The sequence below is a fragment of the Schistocerca nitens genome, chromosome 3 (assembly GCF_023898315.1).
Source record: "Schistocerca nitens isolate TAMUIC-IGC-003100 chromosome 3, iqSchNite1.1, whole genome shotgun sequence".
In the NCBI taxonomy this organism is placed as follows: Eukaryota; Metazoa; Arthropoda; class Insecta; order Orthoptera; family Acrididae; genus Schistocerca; species Schistocerca nitens.
Genome location: NC_064616.1, coordinates 689,182,475 through 689,209,833, shown reverse-complemented (window position 1 = coordinate 689,209,833; position 27,359 = coordinate 689,182,475). Strand labels below are relative to the sequence as shown.

The window sequence follows — 27,359 nt, the reverse complement described above, 5'->3', positions numbered from 1 at the left end:
TACACTTAACTGGCACGAATAAAACTTGTGATGGTTGACGTCTTGCGGCGTAATAGTCGTCGAACACTCTTCTTTCTCTGCTGTAGCGTACGTGTCCAGCGCGTTCACAGTGCATACATATCGGCGTGTTGTTATCCGTCCTGCAAATATATGCTCTTGTGCGGGGCATTATACGACGGCGAGCTGAATAGCAATACCTCCGAATTTTTTTATGCGAAAACTCTCAAGGCTTCTTAAATAAAACAAACGTTAATAATATTATACATCTTTACTCTTCATGTCTACATATTTGCAACCCTCCATCGCTAGAGGGCTCCGAATTCTACTGTGTAACATGGCGGTGTCTAACGTAACTATCTTGATGGGTGAGAAATAGCGTGCTGTAATCGAGTTTCTAATTCGAGGAGTTAGTCCTCCCTTTCCTTGAGCATGACAATGCCAGATCACACACCAGCGTTGCGACACCTGCAGTTATCGGACTCTTTGGGTTCCCTGTCATCTATCATCCTCCATACAGTCCCGACTTGGCCCCGTCCGATTTGAATCTGTTTCCAATTCTTAAATAACACCTTAGGGAACGTGCGAGCTAACATCCCAAAGATTTTCGGGCACACATGCGGTTCCTCTTCGTCGAAATGTCTTGACTCAAACTCGTCTACGGGTTGAACCGCACGTGTCGCATTACACGCCCTAAATTAGACACTTGTGACCATTTGGTTAAATTGTCTGGCTGATGGCAAGTTTTTAAAATTGTATGAAACATACAAAGTTAATATAACATTTAATAACAGTAGTAATAATATCGGGAACTAAATTAACGACCCACAAATGATGTAGGCCACACAGTTGCGATTTGGTTAGAATAATGTTAATTCAGAAAGCAAACTAATAGCGAAAGTGGTTGTATTTAGAGTTACTGTTACACTCGAGCTCATATCCATTTGACACAGTTCGATCTTTCACAATCTCATCTCGAAATACAAGTCCAGTACTCCACCTCGTTATCTACGCGAAAGTTCACACCAGGCGCGCGCCTGCTCACCACTCAGACTATATACTTATATGGATATGGTGTCTGTTCTTTCGGACATGTCCGAAAGAACAGACACCATTGATGACCTGCAGCCGTCTAGAACGAAATTAGAATTATATTAATACCTTCAGCTGCTGACGGGCGTTGATACACAGAGGGGTCAAAAAAATGTATCCACTGTTTAAAAGTCCATAACTGGCAAACGAATTGACGGAGTTGTCTCATCTTCGGTAGTGTAATAGTTTGTAGTTCCGGCAATCGCCACACAAGCGTTGTATTGCGTTGTTTTGTTTTGTCAGATGACAGTCGCCAGATGGTCAGTGTTTTGTTCTTAGTTGCTCCTAGTTACTCGAGTAAACATGGCAGGCGCAAGGCTTACATTCGATGAAAAAATGGCTCTGAGCACTATGGGACTCAACTGCTGAGGTCATTAGTCCCCTAGAACTTAGAACTAGTTAAACCTAACTAACCTAAGGACATCACAAACATCCATGCACGAGGCAGGATTCGAACCTGCGACCGTAGCGGTCTCGCGGTTCCAGACTGCAGCGCCTTTAACCGCACGGCTACTTCGGCCGGCACATTCGATGAAAGGAAGTCAGTTTTGAACTGGTATTTTAAGTACGAAAACATTGAGGTTCAACGGCAATGTCGAAATGAGTACAAAACAGAGCTACCAACACGTTTAACGATTCGTCGCATTCGAGACAAATTTGAAGCCGAGGGCTGTATTAAAGATGCACACAAACAACGATCTGGACGACCTGTAACAGTAACAATTCCAGCTAACTCCCGTCGTGTGTTACAACAATTCACTCGCTCACCGCAGAAGTCTGTGAGACAGTTTGCCCGTGAAACTGGAGTGAGTCGCTCAAGTGTTCAGCGAATTTTGAAGACAGAAAAGTGGAAGTGCTACATCCCACGATTGCTACGCGCAGTGACCGAGGACGACTCAAATCGTAGAATGGAGTACTGCGAGTGGTTTACTAACATGGTGCGGAACGATGAAGATTTTGTGGAGATGATTATGTGGTCAGAGAGGCCCAGTTCAAACTCAATGTTACAGTAAATCGCCACAATTTCATCGACTGGGCCGCCGAAAATCCGAACGTCCATGTAGACAAAGCCGTGAATTTGCCGGAGTAAATGTGTGGTGTGGGTTGTCTTACCGGGGCTTGATTGGGCCAGTCTTATTTGACGGCACAGTTACCGGTGAAGTGTACCTTCAAAAGCTTCAGACATCCATTTTACCTGCCATCTGAGACTTGTATGGGGACGGAAGAGTTTACTTTCAACAAGATGGTGCCGCAGCCCACTACCAAAACCGTGTTAGGGCGTATCTCGACGAAGATTTACCAGGAAGATGGATAGGCCGTAGAGGTGCTGTGGAGTATTCACCACGTTCCCCAGACCTAACTCCTCTGGACTTTTACCTGTGGGGAACACTAAAGGACATCGTTTATCGACAAAAGCCACGCACATTGGATGAACTTCGAGAATCCATCGTACATTCATGTGCAAATATCCAACTGAACACGTTGCAGTCAGTAGTTCGTGCTGCAGTTCGGCGGCATCGTTTGTGTGTGGATGTTAATGGTGACCATTTCGAACACCTACAGTGATATCTTTAAGTTGGACTTTAAGCTACATTTTCACCAAAAATGAGACAACTCCGTCAATTAGTTTAAAAGTTATGGATTTTTAAGCAGTGGATACATTTTTTTTTGTCCGCAGCTCGTGGTCGTGCGATAGCGTTCTCGCTTCCCGCGCCCGGGTTCCCGGGTTCGATTCCCGGCGGGGTCAGGGATTTTCTCTGCCTCGTGATGACTGGGTGTTGTGCGATGTCTTTAGGTTAGTTAGGTTTAAGTAGTTCTAAGTTCTAGGGGACTGATGACCATAGCTGTTAAGTCCCATAGTGCTCAGAGCCATTTGAACCATTTTTTGATACATTTTTTTGGACCCCTCTGCATTTCAACGGGGACGGGTGAAAATGTGTGACCGGACCGGGACTGGAACCCGGGATCTCCTGCTTATATGGCAGATGCTCTATCCATCTGAGCTACATAGGGCACAGAGGGCAGTGCGACTGCAGGGACTATCTCGCGTACGCCTTCCGCGAGACCCACATTCTCACCCTGTATGTCCACACACTACATTCGTAGTGTCCCACACCAACACACTCATTACTCGTGGAAGACATTCTCACCAAGTACCATGAGAGTTGAGGGAATGTGTGTGCATCCGCATAGGAGGAGGTCATGGCTGGTATTGCCAGAACTATATACATATAAGTATACTGTTGCTTAAGGTTGATGCAGCCCTTCTTCAACATCTTCTATTAGCTCCTGATGTATAAGATCGACATTCACGTGCAAGGGCCGCAATCTTTTGGCTAATCAAATCATGAATTGTCACGGCTTCTCTTCGGGTATGCTGCAGGTTGCTTTTATATCTGACGTTCCGCACCGTTAGTGTGAGTATATCGACCCGACATTATCCCAGTTCGGAACACGACATGTTGAATTCTACCTACTAGGAAACTCTTAACTCAGTCACAAAGCTCATGAGATATTCCACACGCTAGTACTGCGTTTAACAGCAGACGATGCAGAATCGCGTGGAATGAATTTCAAAAGTGAAGGGGCACAGTATCTGCATTGTCTCTATTATTTGCTACCTTCTTGATTTCATAGAGGAACAAACTGAGCTCAGTTTTACAAGATAGGTGTTTACGTAATCTCTATTGATTCCTGTAAAGGAAAGGTCATAATGTGTTCTGTATCTACATCCATACTCCGCAGGCCACCCTATGGACTTCACGGAGCGTACTTGCAGTACTACTTATGTCCTTTCCTGTTCCACTGGCAAATAAGCAAGGGAAATCGACTGTCTGTATGCCCCCATAGGAGCCCTAATTTCACTTATGTTGCCTTTGTGGTCCTTACGCGAAATGTATATTGGCGGCAGTAGAATCGTTCTCCAGTCAACTTCACAATTCTATGACAGATTGGCGTCGCTGGTACCGGTATACAGTTATGTACCTCTGTCTATCGGCTCTCCTTGAAAATTGGAATTTCCTACGCGAGTTTGCAATCGACTGGAACTCCACATTGCTACGGTGTCCAACGAGAAACTGCTGGTAAAAGGAAGTACGTTCTTTCGTATAATACGTACAAAAGATGGAAGAAAATTAGGAGTTATTGTCTCGACGCCGCCGCCGCCGCCGCCGCCGCCGCCGCCGACGACGACGACGACGAAAACGGCATTAAGAACGGAGCAGAAGCTCGGATATGGGAGGAAAGGAAGGAAATCGATCTTGTACTTTTCAAAGGAAGCATCCTGTCATTTGCGTAAGCATGTTAAGTAAGCCACGGAAGGCTTTTATATGGGTGCCTGGACTGGGGTTTCATAGGTTGAATGTACCCATTTGGTGAAACATCGTGTACTGCTCCGTGAGGAAGTCCGTAATTGCCTGCGACACATCCTAATCCGACAGGAATTGTCAGGGCACCGATAACGTGTTTATTGCCTGGGGAGACATCAGGACAATAAGGCAGGTGCTCTAGTGTGACCGCTTGAGTTGGCGTAACTTCTGCGTTACGACATTTGCGTTATGGTGATATGAGTTATCATGAAGCAACAGCACCCCTTGTCGCGCGCCATTTCGCAACGGTGCTTTTCGACAGACATGCTGCCCCATATTCATTCTTAATTCTCCGACGGATATCTATCTATGAATGATCTGCGGCAGCCAAGAAAAAAATAACATCACGTTGATCCTATTTGGACGCATTTGATAATAAAGCCGTCATAGTTCACGTTACATCTACGCTCCAGTAAACGAAAACGTTTCGATCGCCTCTTATAGTTCTTTTGCAGAATAGTGTAGCCAGAAATCTCCGGTAACTCCCGTTCAAGCTTCAAATGGTTCAAATGGCTCTGAGCACTACGGGACTTAACATCTGAGGTCATCAGTCCACTAGATTTAGAACTACTTAAACCTGACTAACCTAAGGACATCACACACAGCCATGCCCGAGGCAGGATTCGAACCTGCGACCATAGCAGCAGCGCGGTTCCTGACTGAAGCGCCTAGAACCGCTCGGTCATAACGGCCGGCCCAGTTCAAGCATTCAGTACAACACTAGGTGTGCGTTCTATGATACATACCGCTGGCTGTTAAGATTGCAGCACCGTCAAGGAGGCATGCAACAACTGACAAAATGGCATCAAGTTTACTAAATGCTTCGACATGCAAATGATAATGATTTTTAGCGCAACCTCACTAAGCAGACATGAGTACCACCACCTACACTCAGTATCTAACGAAAGATTAGGCAGCGGGTTGCTTATCAGAAATAGCATTTGAATGATGTTCGTTTTTGAGAATATAGAATTACACCTTTTCTACGAAGGAGAAACGTTTGCCAGCTCGTTTCGGAATTCGATAGCAGCACTATCGTTGTCTACTGAAAATGCAGTTCATTATGTCGCTCCTCGCATAATTCGTAATTCCACGACTACGAATCTGAAATCGGTGAGTTCGGAGGACCATACTCAAGCCGTGCGGTATTTCAATGGCCCCACATGGCAAGCGCCTGAGAGGCCATGCGGAGTCGTACTTCCACGTCACTAACCTAAAGTCAGGAAATGAGGTTGTTTTTCAGGAAGAGAGGCATCCATACGGCCAGTGCGACGGCGTCTGGAGTACCACGGACTGTCGTTACATCGCCATTGTTGCAACTTCCGTTTACACACAAACAGAGAAGGGTGTGCTGACAGCGATGCGCTCAGCGACAACACTGGATTTAGGAAAGGCAACGCATCATTTTTCCAGACGGCTCCTGGTCCTGCGTACAGCACACCACGGACATATCCTCGTGTGTAGGCTCTGACGAGAGTGAACGTTGCCAAATGACATTATTCATCGTTATATTGGCGTAGCGCATGGCGTGATGGTATGGGGTGCCATTGAGTATACAACGAGGCCACCTTTAGTTCGCATAACCGATTATTTTGACAGCAGAAGTTACATTTCAGAGGTTTTATGGCCAGTGGGTTTGCCGTTACTTCATTCTCCGTGACTTTATCTTCCTACAAGATAACGCAAGACCGCCTGTTTCTCATGCTGTCCTGCCCTACCTCGATACAGAGGGTGTTACTGTTTCTATATTCAACACGTTCTACAGCTCTCCCACCTACTGAAAAATTTGAGTAATGAGTTACCCAGAAAATGGCACTAACTACCCGCCAGCCACTACGGTTGGTGAATTCTGGCACAGAGCTGAAGCAGTGTGGAATGACGTCATATAACCTCATTTCGACTTGATGTCCAACTGTGTCTGACGTGGCAGCTCTGTGACTTAATTTCGCGCTCTGTACACCCTTAATCACCTTCAAATTTAATAATTTATTCTTCCTAGTACACTGCACACGTCCAACAACGAAAATATGTTTTTTTTCTGTACCTTATGGTGTTGTAATTTTCGTAGCCAGCAGTATATTAGTGTAAGCACAACCAGTAAAAACCATAGACAAGGCTTCAACGACCCGAACCAACTGAGTTCAAACTATTATAAGAGCCCAGAAGATCGGGAATAAAAAGCAGAAAGATTCCACAGAGGCGCGCTTATTCACATTGTCACTCATATTGTTGTCAAAGATGCATCAGATCCCATAATCGTCAACAGTACACTTAATAATTCAAATGATAGAGATCGCCGAGGTCTAAAACGTGTTTCATGAACCAGTCCTTAGATATCCTTGGCAGCTGTTGCAGATGAACGCCGTTGAAGTTCAGGTATAGATTTCAGAGGCCTTACATATTTAGACAACTGCCCAGAAGCCACTGGTCATATGAACGGAAAAGCGGTGATATTTGGTATGTTCGTCCTTCTGAGCGTTAGAAGGAATATTGGAGAATCAGTATGTAATGTCTCTAATATCCTCGTCGTTGAAGACACACCAACCCTAATCTTCTATACTTCTTTTAAGAGTTCACCGTCTTGTCGAAGGCGATTTTATTAGATACAGAGAACACTGGACGAGAATAGAGCAGGAAATAGGCTGCGAAATTTTCAAGCGGACCATCCTGGAATTGGCTTGAAATCGTTACGGGAAACTGCGAAAATCGAAAATCAGATAGCCTCAATAGGATTTAAACCCTACTCTTCTTCAAAATCTTGATGGAGCTGTGGAAGAAAGTTTTATGGAGTCATTAATCAAGGTGTATGATGTAGCAGCACTAATACAGGTTCGTGTGGACGTGAGAGATGCGTAAGGAATGTAATTCACCTGCGTTGTTGAGGGAACAATAAAACTAAGTGGAGGTAGTATGATGCTCTGCAGCTGAGTTTATGGTTTTTGTCTCAGATCATTAGTTTCGCGCACGAGTGTAGTTGTTTATGCCCAATCTCTCCCCATGCGATTTACACATTTTTGGACCACTGAAGAAAGATAGAGGAGTGTATCTGCTTCGTACGAAAAGGTGCACGCCTGCGCGGAATCATGGATCCGTAGAGACCGCGAACATTTTTCCATGACGGACTGCCCGTCTTCTCTCACAGTTGAATAAATTTATTAACAGTTATCGCCATTACTTTTGAAATAATAAACAGTTTACCATTTTTTTCACCTGTCTTATTTCATTTGAGTGCCCCGCTCACTACAATGCTACAATGGTGATAAGTGCGTAGAAGAGTTTGTTACGCAATGACGGCCGGGAGGGGGGGGGGTAGCATGTGGCCACAATATATGATAACCCTAGTCATCCTTACATAGGCCTAACATGACGTACTGCTTCGTCCACACTGTTAACCCAACGCTGGAGCAGTCCAACGGGTATGGATCTGTTTGTGTCGATAGCTCGATGTCGGCTACTATGGTCTGTACTGGATGTAAGCATGTCATGCGTCGATTTATATTGTTGCATGCGACAAGTTAATGATTCTTCGTTGTGTTGAGCGGTAACATTTGTTGTTTCCGGACGTAGACTGCTTAAACTTCGTCTATAGTGATGACTGCATTCGTGTTAGACGCTAGCGTAGTGACAGCCACGAGACATCCTACGTTGTTGAACGGCATATTGTACAAATTCCAGATATGAGGCGCCGTTGGATACAACATGCGATCCCCAATCTCATGTAATGGTGCGAGGAATGTGCTAACCGTCTTCAGAAGACGACAGGTGCAACTGCTGACGTAGACTATATGTTCTACTATTGGTTATGGCGGGGTGTGTATCATCTGCAGTATGTGAGGTACGGAAGCGATATGAAACGGAACGAACTCGCAAGGCCGGTAGAAGGAAAGGCGAATGGTAGACTTAGGATTATTGGGAGAATTTTAGGGAAGTTTAGCTCATCTATAAAAGAGACCGCGTATAGAAAACAAGTGCGAACCATTGCCGAATACCGCCCGGGTGTTCGGGACCCCCAACACGTGTGATTCAAGGAAGACGAAGCATTTGAGACGCGTGCTACTAGACATATTGTTATAGGCAGGTTCGACCAACGCGCGAGACGTATAGAAACGATTCGTCAACTCAAATCTGAATCCATGGAGGGAGGACGATGTTCTTTTCGCGAAACACCGTTGAGAAAATTTAGAGAACTGGCATTTGTGGGTGACAGCAGAAAGATTCTGCTACTGCCAACATACATTTCGCATAAGGACCAAGAAAATAAGAGAAGAGAAATTAGGGCTCGTACGGTGTAGAACAGGAAAGAGAATGACTGGTAGTAATGGAAGGTACCGTCCGCGGTGCATCATATGGTAGATCGTGGAGTGTGTAGTGTGTGTGTGTGTGTGTGTGTGTGTGTGTGTGTGTGTAGATGTAGACCTCCGTCTGCCATTGTTGACATTTGGGAAATCGCGTACAAATTGCGTGGACATACGTTCCCTAGGGACCTATCCAGGCCTTCATTAATTCTATACCACGACGTTTAGGTGCTCTGATTACAGTACTTGGGGAACCAAACCATACTGGCTTCTCAAAGTCAGATGATGTGCAATATTCTCAGGCAAGTAAACTACGGCATAAAGTTTGTTTCATTGACATATATACAATTTGATGTGTCAATTTTCACAAACGTTAGCATATGACGAACTAGGGAAAGTTTCAAGGAATAAAGCTTCTTAAAAGTACTTGTGGCTGGTTGCATTTCCATCAACAAGATCCAGAATGGATAAAGTAACACTAGTAAGCAGTTCTGTATGCGGTTTAAACATTGTGTCAGCCAATGCAGCTATCACATTCTTCGTCTGTTATGAGTCTTCGTTTGAATTCTATTTCGCGACAGTTTGTATTTTCTCAATTTTATTTCTGTAGTTTGGATGAAAATTTAAACAGTATGATTAAAGTATTTCATTTATTCCACGAAAGAACAATATTTAAATAACTTTTCTCGCGATGAAAATTTTTGTCGTTCTACCTTCTCACTATCTTTTATTATTTTGCTACAGGTATTCTTATAGGTTCAACTTCAATTTTCTTGCTACTAACTGACAGTGAATTTTGCCGTTCCAGGATCCTGTAACGGTAGTACAGCTATTTGGAAGAATAAAGGCAGTAGACGTTAGTTATTTCTTGCTATGTTGTCAGTTTAGCGCAATAGGTGTTGCACTGTGGAACTAATGGTACCGGATTCAGTTACGTCACAGTCCTTGTATCTCTTCTAACATTTACGTGTTTTTTCATTTCTGGTAGTGCTTTCTGTATGGGAAAAGTAGATCTACAAACAGCTGGCGGGGTTACCAGTTAAAAGACCAGAGTTCGTGTTTAGCAATCATTCCAGGTCGCATACTCGTATGAGACAGCGTAATCAGCGTGTTTAAAAGATGCCTATTGTGGATTTCCATTTGACCAGGTGGTCGAGTCGTGAAATATTCAGATTTGTCGGACATTCGGATGTTACAGTGGCCCTATGTTGGACTTCGTAGGAACGTATGGGTAGGCATACTCGTTGTCAAGGTTATGCTGGACCACGTCCGACCACCACAAATGAGGATCTCCGTATTGTGCACCAACCACTTCATAGCCCCTTCACATCTGCACCTGTCATCTAGGCACAAGTAATTAACTCTCTGCAACATTATGCGTCATCCCAGAGCGTTGATCGAAGATTAGCAGCAGGCGGGTTAGGGAAGTACTGTCCCGTGCAAAGGTTGCTGTTAACATCGCACCACAGAAGGCTGCGTTTTGAGTGGTGCCGTGACCAGGAAGCATGAACTATTCATTAATGAATATCTTCATAGTCAGCTCCAAGAATTCACCGTGGGACACAAAGATATTGAGCATCTTTGGTCGGAATTTAAAGGTATTGCCACCACGTGCTATAGAAGTATGTGACTAGAAAAATATAGAGGAGGGAAAGGATCCACCTTGGTACAACAAACATATTAGGAAGCTGCTGAGAAAGCAGAGAATTTTGCACAGTCGTTTCAAGCGTAGTCACTGCCCCGGTGACAAACAGAAATTATGCGAAATGAAAGCAGCTGTCAAAAGGTCAATGAGAGATTCTTTTAACGAATTTGAAAGCAGTATTTTATCTGCAGATTCTAAGAATAACCCCAAAACTTTTAGGTCGTACGTAAAATCTATGAACGCTACAAATAATTCAATACCTTCCTTGCTGACAGTACGGGTATTGTAACGGATGATGATAAACATAAGGCCGAAATTCTAAGCCTAGCTTTCAAAAACTCGTTTACGGTAGAGGACTGCAACACCATTCCCCCTTTCAATTATCGAACAAACGCAAGGATGGCTGGCATAGTGGTTAGTGTATCTGGGATCGTAAAACAGTTAAGATCCTTAGACGCCAGGAAGCCATATGGCCCAGATGGTATCCCCGTAAGAATATATGTTGACTGTGCTACAAATATAGCACCATTCTTATCCATCATCTATCAGAGATAATTGGAACAGCGGAAAGTTCCACGGGACTGGAAGAAGGCCCACGTCATAGCAATCTATAAAAAGGGTAGAAAATCGGATGCACGTAATTACCGGCTAATTTCACTGACGTCCATTTGTTGTAGAATCATGGAACATATTTCGTGTTCAGACACAGTGACCTTTCTAGACTCTGAGAAGCTCATCTGGAGAAACCAGCACGGTTTTAGGAAACAGCGGTCATGCGATACACAGCTGGCCTTCTTTGTGCATGACATACAACAGGCTCTAGATACCGGCTCCCATTTTGATGCCATATTTCTCCACTTTCGAAAGGCGTTCGACTCAGTTCCACAGTGTCGCTTGCTCCAAAACGTGCGCGCTTACGGTCTATCCGATGACATATGCGGTTGGATAGAAAATTTTCTAAGAGATAGAGAGCAGTATGGCGTCCGGAATGGGGTTACTTCAACAGAAACAAGCGTAACACCAGGTGTGCCCCAGGGCAGCATAATAGGTCCGCTGCTTTTGACGATTTACATAAACGATCTGGTTGATGGTATTGACAGCGGCATTAGACTGTTTGCCGATGATGCTGTAGTCTACAGGAAAGTAGTATAACACGAAAGTTGTGAACAAATCAATGAGGATTTGCAGAACGTAAATGCGTAATGTAATGACTGGCAGTTATCTCTCAATATTAGAAAGTGTAGCCTACTGCATATAACAAGGCGACAATCCCCATTGATGTAGGAGTACAAAATAAATGCCCAGTCTTTGGAATTGCTAGCATCCGTTAAGTATCTGGGTATGACTATTCGAAATGATCTCAAATGGAACGATCAGATTACACAAGTAACGGGCAAGGCGAACTCTAGATTACGATTTATTGGTAGAGTCCTGAAGCGCTGCAGTCCTTCAACAAAGGAAATTGCTTAAAATACGTTAGTTCGTCCAGTCTTAGAGCATTGTTCGTCTCTATGGGACCCTTACCAATGGGGTCTGATTCAAGAGATTGAGAAGGTCCAAAAAAGAGCGGCAAGATTCGTGACTGGTACATTTAGCGCGCGAGAGCGTTACAAATCTCATTGAAAGTTTGAAGTGGGACTCACTTGCAGATAGACGACGCGCTAAACGGAAGGGGCTGCTCACTAAATTCCGAAATCCGATTTTCACCGAGGATGTAGACCATATATTATTACCACCAACTTTCAAATCGCGCAATGATCACCACTCAAAGATAAGGGAAATTAGAGCTCGTACTGAGGCGTTCAGACAGTCGTTTTTCCCTCGCGTGATCCGCGAGTGGAACAGAGGCGGGGAAATATGACTTTGGCGCGAATTGTGCCCTCCGAAACACACCGCTTGGTGGCTAGCGGAGTATATACAGGGTGTTTCAAAAATGACCGGTATATTTGAAACGGCAATAAAAACTAAACGAGCAGCGATAGAAATACACCGTTTGTTGCAATATGCTTGGGGCAACAGTAAATTTTCAGGCGGACAAACTTTCGAAATTACAGTAGTTACAATTTTCAACAACAGATGGCGCTGCAAGTGATGTGAAAGATATAGAAGACAACGCAGTCTGTGGGTGCGCCATTCTGTACGGTGTCTTTCTGCTGTAAGCGTGTGCTGTTCACAACGTGCGAGTGTGCTGTAGACAACATGGTTTATTCCTTAGAACAGAGGATTTTTCTGGTGTTGGAATTCCACCGCCTAGAACACAGTGTTGTTGCAACAAGACGAAGTTTTCAACGGAGGTTTAATGTAACCAAAGGACCGAAAGGCGATACAATAAAGGATCTGTTTGAACAATTTCAACGGACTGGGAACGTGACGGATGAACGTGCTGGAAAGGTAGGGCGACCGCGTACGGCAACCACAGAGGGCAACGCGCAGCTAGTGCAGCAGGTGATCCAACAGCAGCCTCGGTTTCCGTTCGCCGTGTTGCAGCTGCGGTCCAAATGACGCCAACGTCCACGTATCGTCTCATGCGCCGGAGTTTACACCTCTATCCATACAAAATTCAAACGCGGCAACCCCTCAGCGCCGCTACCATTGCTGCACGAGAGACATTCGCTAACGATATAGTGCACAGGATTGATGACGGCGATATGCATGTGGGCAGCATTTGGTTTACTGACGAAGCTTATTTTTACCTGGACGGCTTCGTCAATAAACAGAACTGGCGCATATGGGGAACCGAAAAGCCCCATGTTGCAGTCCCATCGTCCCTGCATCCTCAAAAAGTACTGGTCTGGGCCGCCATTTCTTCCAAAGGAATCATAGGCCCATTTTTCAGATCCGAAACGATTACTGCAACACGCTATCTGGACATTCTTCGTGAATTTGTGGCGGTACAAACTGCCTTAGACGACACTGCGAACACCTCGTGGTTTATGCCACATCGCACGGCCGACGTCTTTAATTTCCTGAATGAATATTTCGATGATCGTGTGATTGCTTTCGGCTATCCGAAACATACAGGAGGCGGCGTGGATTGGCCTCCCTATTCGCCAGACATGAACCCCTGTGACTTCTTTCTGTGGGGACACTTGAAAGACCAGGTGTACCGCCAGAATCCAGAAACAATTGAACAGCAGAAGCAGTACATCTCATCTGCATGTGAAGCCATTCCGCCAGACACGTTGTCAAAGGTTTCGGGTAATTTCATTCAGAGACTACGCCATATTATTGCTACGCATGGTGGATATGTGGAAAATATCGTACTATAGAGTTTCCCAGACCGCAGCGCCATCTGTTGTTGAAAATTGTAACTAGTGTAATTTCGAAAGTTTGTCTGCCTGAAAATGTACTGTTGTCCCAAGCATATTGCAACAAACGGTGTATTTCTATCGCTGCTCGTTTAGTTTTTATTGCCGTTTCAAATATACCGGTCATTTTTGAAACACCCTGTATGTAGATGTAGAATGGCATGCCGCTGTGTTCAGGGATGACTCGCTGTTCTGCAGTAGCCTGGATGTCTATCGTCTGCGAGTATGATGACGAGGCATCCAGTATGACTTCAGGTCACGGCTTGTAATGATTCAGGGAACTCTGACGGAACAACGGTACCTAATGGACATCCTGCATCGTCATGTGTTATATCTCAAGCAACAGCATCGTTGTGCCATTTTTCAACAGGACAATGCTCGTCCACGCGTGTTATGCGTGTCTATGAACTATCTCCATGATGATGAGGTACAGTAAACGAAGATTTCTTTCCACAAGATGTTAATGCTCAACCACAAGATTCTGTATGAATATTTTTGAAACCTTACACATCAGCGCTTTTTGGAGGCGCGTTGTTGCTCACAGTTTTCTTCCCCACATTCTATGTTCGGCGAGAACAGATTTACAGAAAGAAAGGCATTCGCTACCTGTAGAGCTCACAAGCTCTAAAATTAACAGCACTATACGTTAGTGAGTGTGTTTTACTGCTGCTCTGTCTAATCGCACCCTACATAACGGTACTTGCTTAACAGCGAATAGACATCATTTTTTTAACATTTTAAACATTTTGTGGTTTAGTATGCCTTAATTTTATCATATTAGAATTAAAATTTGTTTATCTTTCATTACTTTTAGCGCTTGCTTTTTATTTGAGGAGTGCAGTATATTTGGAAAGATGTGTCTGCTGCACTACTCCCATTCTGGGTGTACGGTCTGTCTACTACTTAAGTTTAACGAAACCACTATTACATTCAGAAATAACTGAAACATAATTTGTGGAATATTCAGCCGAGTTCTCTTTAAATCGTCCATTAACTTGTTGAGATTTCTTGTACAGTTTGAGTGATGCGGCTTTTCAGAATTTATGCAATAAAAAGATTCGTCTTTTGCTCTTATTTGAATTTTTTATTTCCTTCATGTAAACTCACGACAGCTCATAGTTTTTAAAGTATGCTGGTGACCGAAAGTAACATAAATGTGAAAAATAACTTGCAAGAAAAGTAGATGAGGGATTTTTAGGAGTTGCCACTAATGCTTTCGATGTGATAAAAGACGGGGAAATGGTTCTTTTTGTAAGATAGTTAAACGTGTATTATTTTTCACAACGTAAGTCATCCTGCATTTACCTATGAATATTATCCAGTCACCCTCAAAGTGGCCGTACGTCCATACCTTTCTTTGTGCTTTGTATTCTCATATAGAGATAAAGTAAGCGAAGCGACTAAAGGATTAGAAAGTCACTTACATCTTTCAGTATGTAAAAGCCAGATCGTAGGCATAAAAGTATCGTTTAAATTGTTACATGGTTCAGCTGTTCAAACATTGCACGGAAGTGAAATAATGAGTTCCGAAGTCAGTCCTAAATTCCGTCTCATGCATACGGGACAAGTTCCGATACGGTAGCATGTATCAGAGGTCGTAGAACCAAACATGAAAAGGCTGCCGGTATGGCTGGCGTGGCAATGTTGTTCGTCAGCTGTGGAGATGTGGCGGCTCCCGGCTCCAGATTCCTCTGCTGCGATGCGGGAGGTGGCGCGCTATTTGGGGCGCCCTGCTTCTCAGAGCACTTCCCTGCTTACACGGATCGTCTATTTCATGCATCAGCCGCATACATCTCTTTATTTCGTGTACCAGATTTTAAAAAATGAGGCTTTTTCATTAATTAGGCTGCATTTGAGCTGAGAGCCGATACTGAATGAAGTGGTGCAGTCAAAAGTCACTAGATGAGGGAGCTTTAGTTCCCATCCGGTGTTTCCAATTTAGGCTTTTTGTGGTTCCCAAACTACCTTCAGGCGAATGGAGGAACAGGGGGATGGCCTCTTCAAAGAAAACACGATCGATTTTCTCCTGGACCACGTACAAACGAGCTAGTGTCCGTCTCTAATGACCTTGTAGACAATCGGACGTTAACACTATCTTTTCTCTTCTTCCTAGTACTAGTACTATTCACGTAACGTTAAGAGCCTCATGGGAAATCTCACTTCATCTTTAACAGTATAGAAATAACACACTGTGACGCGAATCTAGCTATGTGTTTAACAATACGAGCTCTAAACTTTTTTTTCGGTGCTATGTAATGATGTATATGGCTGAACACTCATGGTCACACCGATAAAAATACTAGGTCCATTTGATTTCAGTTGCTACGAATGCGTGTAGAGATTTTCGTGGGCATTTCATATGACTAACGACCGAGCGAGGTGGCGCAGTGGTTAGCACACTGGACTCGCATTCGGGAGGACGACGGTTCAATCCCGCGTCCGGCCATCCTGATTTAGGTTTTCCGTGATTTCCCTAGATCACTCCAGGCAAATGTCGGGATGGTTCCTTTGAAAGGGCACGGCCGATTTCCTTCCCCATCCTTCCCTAATCCGAGTTTGTACTCCGTCTCTAATGACCTCGTTGTCGACGGGACGTTAAACAGTAATGTCCTCCTCCTCCTCCTCCTCCTATGACTAACGATACATTCCTACATCATGTAATTGGCAAAGTGGAGATTATGTAGAATACTTAAAACAGAACAGAAATATTTTTACGATAAGCACCACTTTCCGAGTCACATCGAAAACTCAAATACACTACTGGCCATTAAAATTGCTACACCACGGGGATGACGTGCTACAGACACGAAATTTAACCGACAGGAAGAAGATGCTGTGACATGCAAATGATTAGCTTTTCAGCGCATTCACACAAGGTTGGCGCAGGTGGCAACACCTACAACGTGCTGACATGAGGAAAGTTTCCAACAGATTTCTCATACACAAACAGCAGTTGACCGACGTTGCCTGATGAAACGTTGTTGTGAAGCCTCGTGTAAAGAGGAGAAATGAGTACCATCACGTTTCCGACTTTGATAAAGGTCGGATTGTAGCCTATCGCGATTGCGGTTTATCGTATCGCGACATTGCTGCTCGCGTTGGTTGAGATCCAGTGACTGTTAGCAGAATATGGAATCTGTGGGTTCAGGAGGGTAATAGGGAACGCCGTGCTGGATCCCAACGGCCTCGTATCTCTAGCAGTCGTGATGACAGGCATCTTATCCGCATGGCTGTAACGGATCGTGCAGCCACGTCTCGATCCCTGAGTCAACAGATGGGGACGTTTGCAGGACAACAACCATCTGCACGAACAGTTCGACGACGTTTGCAGCAGCATAGACTATCAGCTCGGAGACGATGGCTGCGGTTACTCTTGACGCTGCATCACAGACAGGAGCGCCTGCGATGGTGTACTCAACGACGAACCTGGGTGCACGAATGGCAAAACGTCATTTTTTCGGATGAATCCAGGTTCTGTTTACAGCATCATGATAGTCGCATCAGTGTTTGGCGATATCGCGGTGAACGCACATTGGAAGCGTGTATTCGTCATCGCCATACTGGCGTATAGCCCGGCGTGATGGTATAGAGTGCCATTGGTTACACGTCTCGGTCACCTCTTGTTCGCATTGACGGCACTTTGAACAGTGGGCGTTACATTTCAGATGTGTTACGACCCGTGGCTCTACCCTTAATTCGCTCCCTGAGAAACTCTACATTTCAGTAGGATAATGCACGACCGCATGTTGCAGGTCCTATACGAGCCTTTCTGGATACAGAAAATGTTCGACTGCTGCCCTGGGCAGCACATTCTCCAGATCTCTCGTCAACTGAAAACGTCTGGTCAATGGTGGCCGAGCAACTGGCTCGTCACAATACGCCAGTCACTACTCTTGATGAACTGTGGTATCGTGTTGAAGCTGCATGGGCAGCTGTACCTGTACACGGCATCCGAGCTCTGTTTGACTCAATGACCAGCCGTATCAAGGCCGTTATTACGGCCACAGTTGGTTGTTCTGGGTAGTGATTTCTCAGGATCTATGCACCCTAATTGCGTGAAAATGTAATCACATGTCAGTTCTAGTATAATATATTTGTCCAATGAATACCCGTTTATCATCTGCATTTCTTCTTGGTGCAGCAGTTTTAATGGCCAGTAGTGTATATAGATAAGGAGATCGCCAGATATGCTACAAATCATCTGGAAGAAAACACATATCAAGAGACAAGCACATCACCGCTGTCTGCATTAGGTGCAATTTCCCGAGAAACGGGGCTACATTGAGCGTCAACTTCCATGAGAATACTGCATAATCATATTCAGTTACTTATTTTCTGTCTCAAGACATGTTTTGTCTAGACGTAATGTAATGCAATACATGCACTGTGCAGATAGTACTCTATGCGATATTGTATTTATTATGTCTAATAATAGGAATCGCTCCAGGCAAATGCTGAGAGCTTTCCTTTGAAAGGGCACGGTCGATTTCCTCCCCATCCTTGACACAATCCGAATTTGTGCTCCGCATATAATGACCTCGGTGTCAACGAGACGTTCAACCCAATGTTCCTTCCTTTTTCTACGTAATAAAAGGTGAATTATAGGTAAAGCTTATGGCACAATCCTGTGAGTGGGCTATTGATTTTGACAGTAGGTACCGTACAGTCTTTTCTTCGCCACAGAGTTAGGAAGGGGTTAGTGGTGAGCCCAGCAACCGGGCTGCCTCGAAAAATCCCCTCCCCTCCCCTATCCAGGGCTGAACGCAAAACCTACAGGGCCGGAGTCTAGTGCTCTACCCGCTAGACCACTGTTGTCATATATTATATTAAAACAGTAATACAGAATAGTAATAAATAGAAAGCGGCTGTGTAATGCGTACACATTTTGTCGGTAAAGAATCACTTCATAGACCGTATCTTCTGGAAAGTAGTAATGAATATGGCAAACATAAAATGAAGCTTTGTCACCAGTCGAGTGTTCTCTACTACAAACTTTCCCTAAGAATTAAAACTGTGTTTTGATCTATAAGTAGAAATGAAATCTGTGGCGTTTTACAAGCAAGTTTGTGGGAAAAGCTGTTGTGTTGTGAGAAAGCCACTCTCCAGCACTCCTGACTGCTAGCGGTGTTTGTCCACCAAGGCATGCAGCAGAGCCTCTGTGGGGTATGCAGAAGCAGGCACTGTTGACGTAGTGAGCCGTGCTCGGATTACTCGATTTGTAGTGCGTTCTTCTCGAAGGGCAACTATCCAGGTTCGCATCATGAGGCTGCACACGATTTTAATGTCAGGAAATGTCACAATAAACAAACTTTGGTCGATCACGTCCACCGTGGCTGCAAAGACACACGGACCGACCACAATGTCTATCTGTGGTTGTGAATGGAATATTAGTCTCTTTCTAGCCTTGATGAATTGTCCTAGGTCGTCTTAAGGAAGCTGCTGCTTGCTAATTTTGGCTGTGTAATCATAGAGACGCAATATTTTTCTAGTCGTTAACGCACTTTTCCTAAAAACTGAAGACTCTAGCGGAAGATGGCGAGTTCTGTGAACATGCTGCAACCCTTTCCAGGTGATTGTGAAAGTAATAGAAACAAATATGTTTTGGAAAACAGGATATATTTGAGATAATAACAATGATCGTTGGGCCGTGCCATTGTTGATTGTCTCTACACGAATTGAAGTTCGTCTAATCAGTGATAAAAAGTGCAAGTTTTTTATATTACTTGGGGTTCTAATATGTTGTAATTGACGGTTCAACAAACAAAAGCTTAATATCAAAAAGATTGGATTCTGGGACATGCGACGCCCACTCACTTCAAAACATATCGTTAAATCTAATGTACGAAAACTACCTAATACGAGATAAAACTTTTTCTTTGTGGATTGGCAATATAAATGTTTGATAGAAAAAGTCAGAAAACTGTATACTACTCAAACAATATGCATAGTAATATCAATATTGCATTGTAAATATTAAAAATAAACTTATTTTAATAATACACCTCAGTTTACTGTCATAAGCATTTTAAACAATAAAAAACGAAGTCAGAGTGCTGATTGTCCGAATCCCGAAAAATTTGTTTTCCGTTTTTTTAAGTAATAATATTATGAGAAACGACACAAAAGACAGAGTTTCCAAAGAGTACAAATTTTTGACGCCTTTGGAAGGTTGCTGACTGCGTTAGCGCCAGTTAGGTGCTTGCTGACGTTTTCTATCAACAATTTTATTGCGAGTAATGAGTGAAAATGTTTTAGCTAGTATAAGATAGATACCGAACATCAAATTTTGCTACACGTTAGAAAGTGCTTGGGTATCACGTATCCCAGAACAAAAACTTTTTGATCATAAGATTTGGTTTAAGTCGTCAATAACAACATATTAAAGCACCAAGTAGTATAAAATACAGTAGTTACACTTTTTTGTCAGGGGCTCCAGGACTGCTAGCACACTATACTCGCATTCAGGACGAGGACGGTTCAAATCCGTCCACACAAATTTAGATTTTTTGCGATTTCCCTAATTCGCTTCAGGCAAATGCCAGGATGGTTCCTCTGAAGGGGCACTAACGATTTACTCCACCCCAACCCCGAAGCCCCCCACCCCCGTCATTCAAACAATCCGAGCTTGTGCACCGACGTCGCCGGTACGTTAAATCCTATCCTCATTCCTTTCGAGCGAGGTGGTACAGTGGTAAGATACTGGACTCTTATTCGCGGAAGTCCGTTCAAATCCCTGTCCTGCCATCCAAATTTAGGTTTTCCGTTATTTCCCTAAATTAATTAAGGACAATACCGCAGTGATTCATCTGAAAGGGAACGACAAATTTACTTCCCTATACTTCTGTAATCAGAGCTTTTGCACTGTCACTATCGACCCTGGACCCGACAGGACATTAAACCCTGATCCTCGTTCCTCCTTCCATTACTCTGTAGGTGGTACAATAATTGTTTACCTACACAAATAGTCCAGTAAAAATGATGGGATACGGAAATCTATTGCGACGTTCGCCGAGGGCATGTAGTTAGAGAGCGTTTTTTTGGAATAAAACTAAGATTGCCATTTTGCTGGACGAGTCAAACGAAACAGCGTTCAGGCTGTGACACGATGTTATCGGCGAAGGTTACTAAAAATGAATCAGTTGAAGAAGCTGAAGAACCGAGGATAGTTGGCGATCTCCAAACCTTTTATCACGACCGCGATGCAAAAATTTCTGAGTCCAACTATGACTGGAGGAGAGTGGTATGATCTGTTATTCTTTTTCGTGTCCGTTACAATGTGTCATATTTATGTAGACCTGGTCTTGTAATCGTACCACCTATTTTCTAGGGTTAAAACAGATGGTGTAGGTCGTAGCTTCATGGTAGTCCGTTTGTCCTATAAATACTTTTAATAGACTAATTAAGGAGTAATTATGGCTTAAATAGTTTTACAGCAAATCTCCATGGATAAATTAAGCTTAATGTGACACTATGTTTCTTCCCCAAAGACCTATTACGACTGTGGTATGTAGACATTTTACATGGCTTAGCGAATTGTATGGTGCATTTGATTTTGTTTGACAAGAGAGGAATCTTTGATAAATGAAAATATTACAATTCATCTAGCTAACTCTATTTAGGCTTTGTTTTACAAACGTATCAGTTAACATTGGTAAATGCCTTAGATATGGTTCACCTCAATGTTACGTGACATAAACTATACTCGTCCAAGGATATAATTCCAAGTAGACTGCAAAATCTAACTTCCAAATATATTGTGCCCAAAGTCACAGAACTGCCTCAGCGATGGTATAGACCTTGTACGATCAAAATTATGTAGATCACAAATAAAGAGAAGATGTCCTAATAGTCATTTATTTATTGTTTAGTTAATTCAACCTCCACGAGGTGTAGCGTCTTTAATCTTAAACTAACAAATAAAATTACGATAGCTGTTTCCATTACTCTCTTTCTGTTTGTCTTAACCCATTTAAAGCCTACGATTTTATTCATTCCTTTATCCCATCGGTTGTGTGGTCTGCTTTGTGGTCTTCGCTTCTCCCTACGATTCCGCTCTAGTACCGCCTTTGTCCATTTTCCGTCATTTCTTCGTGCAATATTTCCTGCCTATTCCGATTTTAGAGCCTTTACCCTTTCCACAACGTTCTGAATTCTTCCCCGATCGCCGCGAGGGGTAGCCGAGCGGTCTGCGGCACTGTAGTCATGGACTGTGCGGCTGGTCCTGGCGGAGGTTCGAGTCCTCCTTCGGGCATGGGTGTGTGTGTTTGTCCATAGGATAATTTAGGTTAAGTAGTGTGTAAGCTTAGGGACTGATGACCTTAGCAGTTAAGTCCCATAAGATTTCACACACATTTCATTTTCTTCGCCGATCGTTCTTAGCGAGATCTAGGAGTGACGTTGCCATAGCTCTCTGGACTGTTCTTAGATTTCTTTTGAAAAACTGTTTTAATATCCAAGTTTCACAGGCATTGTTAGTATGGGAAGAACGTACTGTTAGTAAACAGCCTTCTTTAAAAAAAATGTTGGTATGTTAGATTTAAAAACTGTTGCGTTTCTTCCATAAGCCTTCTAGCCTAGTATTAATGTTACTAATAATTTGTAATTAATTATTAATTTTTAATGACAGGTACTACAATTAATTTATGTAAAGCGTCCTAACAATGGAATCAAAGATATTTTTGTAGTGTGCCCAGCAGTTGTGTAATCGTAATTATAATCATGTATTCACTTACTATAAACCTGTCACATGGAATTGGAACAGCAGAAATCAACACTTTTAAAAAACTCCTTCCACCGAAAGTCATATAATAGATGCGATAAATCTGTTTTAATGTTAAATTGTGCCTGCAATCAAGTAAATACTCCGTAAATATTTTTTGCGCATGTGACTCCGACGTCATAGTGTTGTATACCGTAACGTTTCTCCCACTTGAGACAGTGACCGAAAGACTGATTTACAGAACAACATGCCGAAGTGATCTCGTACTGGAAAACGTATATCGGATGTGACAACGGCTGTGGAACCCAAAACGGACATTCAGGACTTTCACACGCCCTCTTACGTTTAGCGGATGACCATGACAACATTAAATTGATTCCATTTGAAATTTCGCAAGAAATTAAAAAATCAACAATATGGGAATGAGGCTTTGATGGTGAAATTTATTTGATTTTTCTGCCATTTTGTTGCTGCTATTTTGTCTGCTATTTTGTTATAAGACCAAGGATGATGACTATTCCAAATCGATATGGAAACGAATTGCCTGCGACAATTTTGTAGCAGAGGTCACCTATCCGTGTCTAACACCTACCGTTTACCAGTGGTTTCATCCACTTCCGACACATAGTTGCGGCAGGAAGAGAACTTCCGAGAAGTTACGCTGTTTAATTTATACTCGTTCCTAGCTATGTGACCATCGCTATCTGTTCTGCGTCAAAGTACTGTAGCTTAAGTCAGCAGCTCTCCCAATCCCCTACACATGGAAGCAATCAATGGTTTCTCTGTATTCGCTGTACTCGTCACGTACTGTTTTCTATTAATGAATAAAAAACTACAAAAAATAGCGGTAGTTCCATACATTTTCAGATAAAATCAATTTTGGCCAAATAAAATTGACTCATGACAAAGAGTCCGAAAATTTATGAAATATGCAAAACTGATGAAAAAGTTTGGCATTCGACAAATAATATCATTAAGTAGTTTGGGTACCATGTGGAGCAATGCATCACGAGTGGGGATGTGAACATTGTTCTGGCATAACGACAATCAGGGCAGCAAGAATATGGAGAGAGCTACAAGAAACAACACACTTTTAGACGGCGTCCCAAGGCTGCTCATTGGGTTTGTGGTCGGAAGATTCCGCTGGTCACTAAGTGAGATGAATTGTTTGTTTTTGAACTCATTCCGCAAGACAAGCTCTGTTTAATCGTGCATTGTCGTCCTGAAGCATGGGACCGTTATTTATTGCACCATGGTAAGGGTATTGCTATGCATCAAGATGCCATCTCTGCAGATGTGCGCAGTCACAATAATGAGTCTTGTTTTTAAATGAAGTTGCATGAATAGTACAAAAAATGTGTTCATGAAATTTTTATTAGTATCGCCATGTCTTAGGAATAGTGAAGCTTTTGTTATAATAAATAAACAAACACCGCCTGTTTCACAACTTTTTATGTACTGGCTACTGGTCACAATCCGTGTTGCAGATCGTCTTCAGATCTGCCACCGCCCGCTGTGGCCGAGCAGTTCTAGGCGCTTCAGTTCAGACCCGCGCTGCTGCTACGGTCGCAGGTTCGAATCCTGCCTCGGGCATGGATGTGAGTGATGTCCTTCGGTTAGTAAGGTTTAAGTAGTTCTAAGTCTAGGGGACTGATGATCTCAGATGTTGAATCCCATAGTGCTTAGAGCAATTTGAACCATTTGAAGACCTGCGCCGCAAAGTGCAGTTTGTCAACAGTTGTGTAAAACTCAACTGTTGATAAACTCCGCTCTCGGGCGCCAGATCTGAAGATGATCTGCAACGCAGATTGAAACCGGTAGTCGGTAAATAAAAAGTTGTGATCCAGACGGTGTTTGTGTATTTATTTATTGTTCGTTAAATGTTAACACTAATTAAGTATACGTATACTGTAAACTGATTCGTTCCACATCATTTCTATAAAATAATTGTTCAGAACATCCATAGAACATTTAACTAACTGACTAACTAGATGTGAAGATCAATGCGTAGACCGAAGAATATACGAGACCAGAAACAGTGCCTCGTCTGAAGGAACCCCTTTTATGGTCTTTTTTGTTTTATAATGGGTTTCGGATGATCTCAGAATGTGAACAAGTCTGATGTTATTTTGCAAGGTAAACTGGCCGTCACCCATGGGGATAACGGTGCTACATTGAGCTGCAGTCCATTGTTCAGTGCAAAAGCTTTTATCTCTGATGGGTGGAGAGGAGTAGACAGGTGGCTGGTCCCATCGCATGCATGCCACCTTCACGAAGCTTCGTGCACACAGCGCTCAATATTGTCCTTCTGGTGGTTGTAGCAAGGTCGGATTGTGTTTGGGATGGGGTCGCTGTTCTATTCCTTCGAGTGTGTAAGAAAAAAATACCGGTTGTCGGAGCGGCGACGTAGCACTTCGCTGTCCTTGTATGAATATCCGAGGTTGCCAAACTTGTGTTCAGAAAGTGTTTGCACAAAATATGGACCATAAAAAGATGATCATTTAACGAGCTGCGGCATGTATGGGGGTTTGAAATGCCTCCAAATCATCATCATCCTCCTACATCTACTTCTTTGCTCCAGAATGAACCGTACACCGAGAGTACATAGCGTACTGGTACTATATTCGCTCCTTCCTATTCTGTGAATGGATGGCACGGTGGAAGAAATACTGTCGGTACCTGTATGTGTAGGCTGAAATGTCTCCAGTTTTACTGCCGCTATCATTACACGAGATATGTATTGGAGGAAATAATAAGTCTGTTGACTCTTGGACGTGTCTGCTATGAATACTGATAATAAAGATCTCCACTACTCGTTTCTTGTAGGGTCTCCCCCTGAAGTCTATTTAACATTTACGTGATTATATCGCGTCGCCTAAACCAAGAACGAATCGCGCACGTCTTCTTTGACTCTTCAGTACTTCTTCCCTTAGCTGAACTTGGTAAGACTAACGAACAAGACTCTAGACACGGTCGAACAAGGCTTTTGTATGCAACGTTATTCTGGACGGAATATCACTTGACTGTAATTCTCCCGCTATATCGAAGAGTGGTATCTTTCTTCTCCACCGACAGACGTATTTAGTAATTCATCTACATCTACATCTACATCCATACTCCGCAAGCCACCTGACGGTGTGTGGCGGAGGGTACCTTGAGTACCCCTATCGGTTCTCCCTTCTATTCCAGTCTCGTATTGTTCGTGGAAAGAAAGATTGTCGGTATGCCTCTGTGTGGGCTCTAATCTCTCTGATTTTATCCTCATGGTCTCTTCGCGAGATATACGCAGGAGGGAGCAATATACTGCTTGACTCCTCGGTGAAGGTATGTTCTCGAAACTTCAACAAAAGCCCGTACCGAGCTACTGAGCGTCTCTCCTGCAAAGTCTTCCACTGGAGTTTATCTATCATCTTCGTAACGCTTTCGCGATTACTAAATGATCCTGTAACGAAGCGCGCTGCTCTCCGTTGGATCTTCTCTATCTCTTCTATCAACCCCATCTGGTGCGGATCCCACACTGGTGAGCAATATTCAAGCAGTGGGCGAACAAGTGTACTGTAACCTACTTCCTTTGTTTTCGGATTGAATTTCCTCAGGATTCTTGCAATGAATCTGCCTGGCATCTGCTTTACCGACGATCAACTTTATATGATCATTCCATTTTAAATCACTCCTAATGCGTACTCCCAGATAATTTATGTAATAAACTGCTTCCAGTTGCTGGCCTGCTTATTGTAGCTAAATGATAAATGATCTTCCTTTCTATGTATTCGCAGCACATTACACTTGTCTTCATTGAGATTCAATTGCCATTCCCTGCACCATGCATCAATTAGTTGCAGATGCTCCTGCATTTCAGTACAATTTTCCGTTGTTACAACCTCTCGATATACCATAGCATCATCTGCAAAAAGCCTCAGTGAACTTCCGATGTTATCCACAAGGTCATTTATGTATATTGTGAACAGCAACGGTACTACGACACTCCCCTGCGTCACACCTGAAATCACTCTTACTTCGGAAAACGTCTCTCCATTGAGAATGACATGCTGCGTTCTGTTATCTAGGAACTCTTCAGTCCAATCACACAATTGGTCTGATAGTCCATATGCTCTTACTTTGTTCATTAAACGACTGTGGGGAACTGTATCGAAAGCCTTTCGGAAGTTAAGAAAAACGGCATCTACCTGGGAACAACAAATCGCCCAGGACGGTAACCATAGTTGTTTGCCGGTTATTGCTGATCACAGTTACTGATACCTGATCGTGCAGTGAAACAATATGTGCTCATCTTCCTATTTCCGTAGACTGCATATCATTTTTTATGTTCAGGGGCCAGGAAATGGATACTGATCAGCTGAAAGTATCTTTGTTTATCGTAAGAAATTCTAACCACAGCCGCGTAGAGTGGCCACGTGGTTTGAGGCGCCATGTCATGGATTGCGTTGCCCCTTCCGCTGGAGGTTCGAGTCCTCCCTCAGGCATGGGTGTGTGTATGTGCGTCGTTCTTAGCATAAGTTAGTTTAAGTAGTGTATAAGTCTAAGGACCGATGACCTCAGCAGTTTGGTCCCTAAGGAATTAACACACGTTTGAACTTTCTAACCACAACATCTCCCTGTACACAACAGCCTCGGTGATCAACAGTCGTGATCTGGCAGGTCTTATAACGTTGGAAGAATTTCATGGAAATGTGTAGTCTACCACACATGCAGGGAGGTATGCCACAAAGATCTCCTTCGACTGATTCTTGGCTGTTGCTCGTTGATATGAGACAAAACAGATAGCGAGAATAAATAGAAATGCAGCATGTTTTGTCGAGGCCTCGTTCCGTATGTGCGGGCGTCCGCAGCTCTTGGTCTAGACGCTAGTGTCGCTGCCTCTGGATCACGAGGTCCCCGTTCAATTGCCGGCCGGGTTTGGGATTTTCTCTACCT

The 27,359-nt window shown here is 43.4% G+C and overlaps 1 protein-coding gene across 1 annotated transcript in view; it reads left to right on the top strand.

The window, feature by feature from the left end:
* LOC126249393 (src kinase-associated phosphoprotein 2-A-like) overlaps positions 1-27,359 on the top strand; it is a 221,949-nt gene that overhangs the window by 93,419 nt on the left and 101,171 nt on the right. The gene's annotated exons all lie outside the window — the stretch shown is intronic.